General features: G+C 40.5%; 1 protein-coding gene across 11 annotated transcripts in view; it reads left to right on the top strand.

Moving 5' to 3' along the window:
• Positions 1-5657: 5657 nt before the first annotated feature.
• The window catches only part of DNAH8 (dynein axonemal heavy chain 8), a 327201-nt gene continuing 326883 nt past the window's right edge, over positions 5658-5975 (top strand). For all 11 annotated transcript variants that reach the window (XR_013830241.1, XM_079934721.1, XM_079934718.1 and 8 more), the window contains exon 1: positions 5658-5900. The gene's annotated coding sequence lies outside the window, so the exon portion shown is untranslated. The remainder of the gene's footprint in view (positions 5901-5975) is intronic.

Genomic DNA, 5975 nt, shown 5'->3' with positions numbered 1-5975 from the left:
CCACGGGGTGGGCGGCCGCTGAATTCCAGCCAATTGCTACGCGGAGGGCAAGTTGGCTGTCTGCTGATTGGGTCCCAGTGAGTCAGCGCCTCGGGCCACAGCGCTCAACACCCAAGACTACAATTCCCAAGGTGCCTTGCGTATGATGGAGGGCACCTTGAGGTTAAAAAAAAAAATCCAAACCGGCCAGCTTGAAAGCGCGTTTCTCGCTGTTGCTTGATGACCTAATTTTGTTTCTGTTTAACTGTTGAAGTTCAGTAACCACCCATACCTCAGGGCTGCAACGTGGTAGGAAATACGAATCTGATGGAAAGAGAATTGGGAGTTATGATTTTTAAATTATAAGGATCCAAAACTATTTTCTCACTTTAAGCAGCACAGGATAATTAAAACAACTCTAGAAACCTAGGTTCAAGTTTTGGTTCCACTGTTTATTAGCTGTAGAAGCTTGGAGTAATTACTGAACCTTCTCTGCGCTTCCTTGCAGGATTTTGGTGAGGATCAAACAAGATTTAAGTTATGGTTTCACTGCTTATCTAAATGTCCATAACTTACAGTGAGTTTTACGTTAATTTTGCTAAGGCACATATTTTAATTGTGTTCATTGGAAAACTTAGTCATCACTGTGTTCTTTGATGACGGGCACATAGTAGATTCTCAATAAATACTTCCTGTTGTTGAAAGACTAAATGATCATGATCACTGTAACCATAATTTAGGAAAGGACTTTGTATTAATAAATGAATGGGGAATGAGATTTGACAATGTTTTTAAGTGAATAGGATGGTCTATATAAATTAGCAAAAAGATGGATGGATGTCAGGAATTTGGGTTTCAGGGAGTTGGGCAAAATGGGAATTTATTGGCTCACCCAATCAAACTGAAGCAGGGCAGGGAGGCATCTCGCACCAGGCATCTAGCACCAGGCACCTGGCCACCACCAAGATGTCTCCATCTCTTATCTCAGCTTCTTTCTTCATCTCAGCTTCATTTTGTCAGACATAACTGCTCCTCTAGTCTAGAAACCTGGAGCTCTCAGCCTCTCACCAGAGAAAGAGTGAACCTCTTCCCTGAATTCCAATTTTGATAAAATCCAGGGAGGAGCCTCTGTTGGCCTAGACTAGGACCTGTGCTTACTCCTGTGGTCAGAGCACAGTAATTGACAGCCTGGATTAGAGCCACCTGCTTGGAATCGGGGAGCAAAGCAGTTCCCCAAAAGAAGAGGGATGCTGTTCTTATAAGAAGAGAGTTCCTGTGCAAACTGAAGTATAGAGTTTCAACAGAAATTTTGTGCATACCTGGTGCTAACTTATTGAGGGATATCTTGTCAAAACTCAATGTACTACAACTACAGAACTTGGACATGGAGATAGACCTTAAAGCTGCTAAACCAAGGAGTTGAGGCAATACACTAACCCTCAACGCACTGTGCATTACCACTGAATTTTTGCATAGGAAGCTCAGACAAAAGAAATTTGTCTGAAACATTTTATTGAAAAGCCATCCCAAGCTGTGTTTTTCCTCTAACCCCTCTGGTGAACTTCCCAGAATATATGAGATAAACCATGTAAATGGGTAGGAAGACTCAATATCATAAAATACTGATTCATTTACAAATTAATACATTAATGTAGTGCAATTCCAATAAAAATCCTGATGGGTTTTTCAATGAACTGAATAAGCTGATTGTAGATTCTAATTTTAGAGCCCCAAATAGACAAGACACATTTGAAGAATAAATGAGGGGAGTTCCCTGGTGATCTAGTGGTTAGAATTTGGCACTTTCACTGCTGTGGCCCCAGTTCAATCCCTGGTTGGGGAACTGAGATCCCGCAAACTGCACAGCAAGGCCAAAAAAAAAAAGAAAAAAAGTAGGGGAACCTACCCATCCAAGACAGTATAAATCTACAGTAAGACAATGTGGCAATGGCACTGGTATAGATCAATAAATGGGAACTGCGGCAAGCAGCTCTAAAATAGCCCCAATGATCCCCACCCCCTGGTAATTATGCTCTTGTGTTATTCTCTCCCCATGAATATGGATTTAGTGACTCACTTCTAGGGAATAGAATATGGCAGAAGTGATGGGATGTCACTTCTGAGTTAGACTATGTAGAGGCTGTGATTCTTGTCTTGGGATGTCTCTCTTACTTTCTTTTTCTCCAGTCTCTCACTCAGAGGGTAAGCAAGCTAAAACGTTGTGAGCAACATATGGAGAGACTCATGTAGCAAGGAACTGATGTCCCCTGTCAACAGCCAGTGAGGATCTGAGGCTTGCCAACAGCCACATGAGTGAGCTTGGAAGTGGGTCCTCTCCTAGGAGAACGTTGAGATGACTGCTGCCCCAGTTGACCCCTTAACAAGTTGATCTTGTGAGAACCTTGAGCCAGAACTACCCGGCTAGACCACTCCCAGATTCCTAACTCACAGAAACTATGAGGTAATAAATGTTTGTTATTTTTAACTGCTAAGTTTTGGGGTAATTTGTTGTGCAGCAATACACAACTATCACACACATGTACACACATGAAAACTTGATTTAGATCAGAGCTAGTACTGCAGATCATTGGGGAAAGGATGACTTTTTCAATGAATGGTGCTAGGATGTCATCATTTATCTATATGAAAAAAAAAAAAAAAAGCAGATTTCTCCATTTCATACCATAAAGAAAAACAGAAGTCCAAGTGTGTATTAAAGATATAAAAGTGAAAAGGTAAAACTTAAACATGTAAAGAATAAAATATCAGAGAATATCTTTATGAATTCATGGTAGGAATTTCTTAGTGAGATGTAAAAGCACAAAATATAAAAGAAAAAATATCTTAACTAAAACACAGCATAAAAAAGTAAAAAGACAAACCACAAAGTGGGAGAAGGTATGGGCAACACACATAGCCAACAAAGGATCAGTATCCATAATATGTAAAAACCCTTACAAATCAATGAGGAAAAGGTAACTCAATAGAAAAAATGGCAAAAGAGAAAAATGGGCAGTTTACAAAAGAGGAAACACAAGTAACTAATAGGCACATGAAAAAATGCTCTAACTTACTGGAAAACAGGGAAATGCAATTTAATATAAAAATGAGCTTCCCTTCATACCCTTCAGACTGACAAAAATTTTTTAATTCATAGTGTATCAGTATCAAGTGTTGGTGTGAATGAGGAGCAGTGTTTGCTGGTGGAAACCTAAATTATTATAAACACTTTGGAAAATAATTTGACAGTATTTAAGTAAGGTTAAATACAGTACATCCTACTAAGTACATATCCAGAGGACTATTATGCCTACACTCTAAGTATAAGAGACAAAGTTTGAATAGAAAAAAAAATTGATAAAACCTAAATGTCCAACTGTGAGAAAATAAATTGTGTTATTTTCACAGTGGACTAATATACATAAGTGAAAATGAATCTGAGGAACATATTCCAACAGTGATAAACCTCACAAATAGAAATGAAATAATTAAAAGTTGCAGAAGAATTCATATGACCAATACAACTTTTAAAAAAGTTTTAAACTCTGTAAGAATATAATGTATTGCTTAGGGCTAAATATACATCCAGTAATGGCATCAGGAAGTACCTGGGAAAAACAACTCCAAATTCAAGAACATGATTTGCTCTAAGCAACAATGGAAAACGCCAAAGGGGAGGGATATACTGGGGATTTAAATGTTTTGACGTTGTTTCATAACTTAAGCTGGATGTTGAGTAAATGGATAGTTGTATTATTCTTTATACCTCTCTGTATCTCTTAAATATATATAATATACTTTTTAAAAGCTTAAAAGTAATAAGCACCACATAGAGAAACAAAAGAAAAGACAGCAATAGTCGGGAAGGAATAGTTTAGAATAGTCACTATTTTAGAAGACACAAATTCCAAATAGAGTTTAGAATTGTTTCCTTTTTGGTAGAAGGGATATTAGTTTCCTTGAGCTGATGTAACAAATCATCAAAAACTTGGTGGTTTAAAACAACAAAAATTTATTCTCTCACAATTCTGGAAGCTAGAAGTGTGAAATCAAGTTGTTGATAGGACTATACTCTCTCTAAAGGCTCTAGGGGAGAATCCTTCCTTGCCTCTTCCATCTTTTGTTGGCTCCATGTGTTCCTTGGTTTGTGGCAGCATAACTGCAATCTCTGTCTGGGTCTTCACATGGCCTCCTTCCCTGTGTCTGAAATCTCTCTCCTCTTTCTCTTCTAAGGACACCAGTCATAGGATTAAGGGCCCACTGTAGATCCAGGGTGATCTCACCTTGAGATCCTTAAGTTTACCTGCAAAGACACTATTTCCAAATAATGTCACATTCACAGACAGGTACCAGGAAACAACAGACTTGGACTTATTTTAGGGGGACACAATTCGACCCACTGCAAGGTGAACATACCTGTTTTGTTTTTTGTTCTGTTTTGTATGTTAGTAAAATTAAGATTAGGAAATCTACTCAGAGTATGTTTAAAATACTTTTATGGTAGAGTTAATTTTCTTTAATGAACTTTGTTTTATTAGTTGCTTAGGTCTCTATTGTCAGGTTTTTTTTTTTTCAAACTAAATAGGATGGACAACTAAACAGGGTATAGGTATGCTGTTTCAGCCATAAAAAAAAGCTCAAAGAATGAACTGTGGGTAGTTACTCAATATTTATATATATTTCATATATATTTTACTTGAATGGCTGGCTACTTAAATTGTTATTTGATAATAAGATCATGTGGCTATGTTAGGACAATTATAACAACAAATATTGATAATCTGTGTACTTTAATTGCACATTCCCTACAACATTTAGACATTTCCAGTGGGTTGTCTTGATGTTTTTATTTCTGTCCATAGTATCATCTTTCAGTCAATGAGTCTTGAAACCAAACATCACGGAGTTATAGATTTTTGGAACAGGAAACTTAGAGATCATCTTATCTCCTGCATTTTATTTTATAAATGAGGACACCCAGGACTACAGCATGTTCACAATCTGAGTTTCAGAACTAATTGAGTTACTGGGTAGCGCAGAATATATATATATATATATATATATATATATATATATATATATATATATATATAAACACCTAATTAAAATGGAGACCCATCACACCTCGTCAGGGGTAAACGCAGAAATGTACTGGAGGGCTTCCCTGGTGGCGCAGGGGTTGAGAGTCGGCCTGCCAATGCAGGCGACACGCTTCGTGCCCCGATCTGGGAAGATCCCACATTCCGCGGAGCGGCTACGCCCGTGAACCATGGCCGCTGAGCCTGCGCGTCCGGAGCCTGTGCTCCGCAACGGGAGAGGCCACAACAGTGAGAGACCTGCGTACCGCAAAAAAAAAAAAGTACTGGAAAGGGCGGAGGGGGATTGTAAACTTTGAAAAGTAGTCCATTTTTTTCCGTCCTTCTACTCTCTATATTACCAGTCATAGGTTTCTGAGCAAACAAATTCAAAAGAAAACATTTAATGTTCTCTGGTGAGACACGAAGTAACTTCAGAAAACGTAAAGGTCATAGAAAACGCTATTTTATATATCAACACATTTCCGTACCAATCCCCTCAGAGCCTACCTTGGAATCCTCCCAAGTCCCCACCCCCTGAAATATTCCATCTCTAGGCAGCTGCTCCTTCCGCGGGGCCCCTAAACAGTGTTTCACTTCTCAGGCTCGTAGGGTGAGTGTCCCGGCCCGCGAGCGCGCGGGGGCCGGCACGGGGTGGGGAAAGACCGCGTCCCAGCGCCCCGCGCCCCGCAGGGAGCAGAGCCCGGCGGAGCCCGCGCTACGCGCCGGGGAGCGAGCTGGCCTCGGACTCCCAACGGCCGAGCCTCGGTGGCCGCGGAGACCAAGCAGGAGCAGCTCCCGGGGCTTCGCGGCCGCTCGGGGTCGCCAGGCTGAGCTGAGTGGCTGGTGAGTGCGCCTCGGAGACCCGCGCAGAGCCGGATTCCCAGCCCCGCTGAGGTCCGGCCTACTTGCCTCCCTCTG

This window comes from Stenella coeruleoalba (genome assembly GCF_951394435.1).
Source record: "Stenella coeruleoalba genome assembly, chromosome: 10".
Taxonomy (NCBI): domain Eukaryota; kingdom Metazoa; phylum Chordata; class Mammalia; order Artiodactyla; family Delphinidae; genus Stenella; species Stenella coeruleoalba.
Note: the sequence above shows the minus strand (reverse complement) of the source record. Positions and strands in the feature narration are given on the sequence as shown.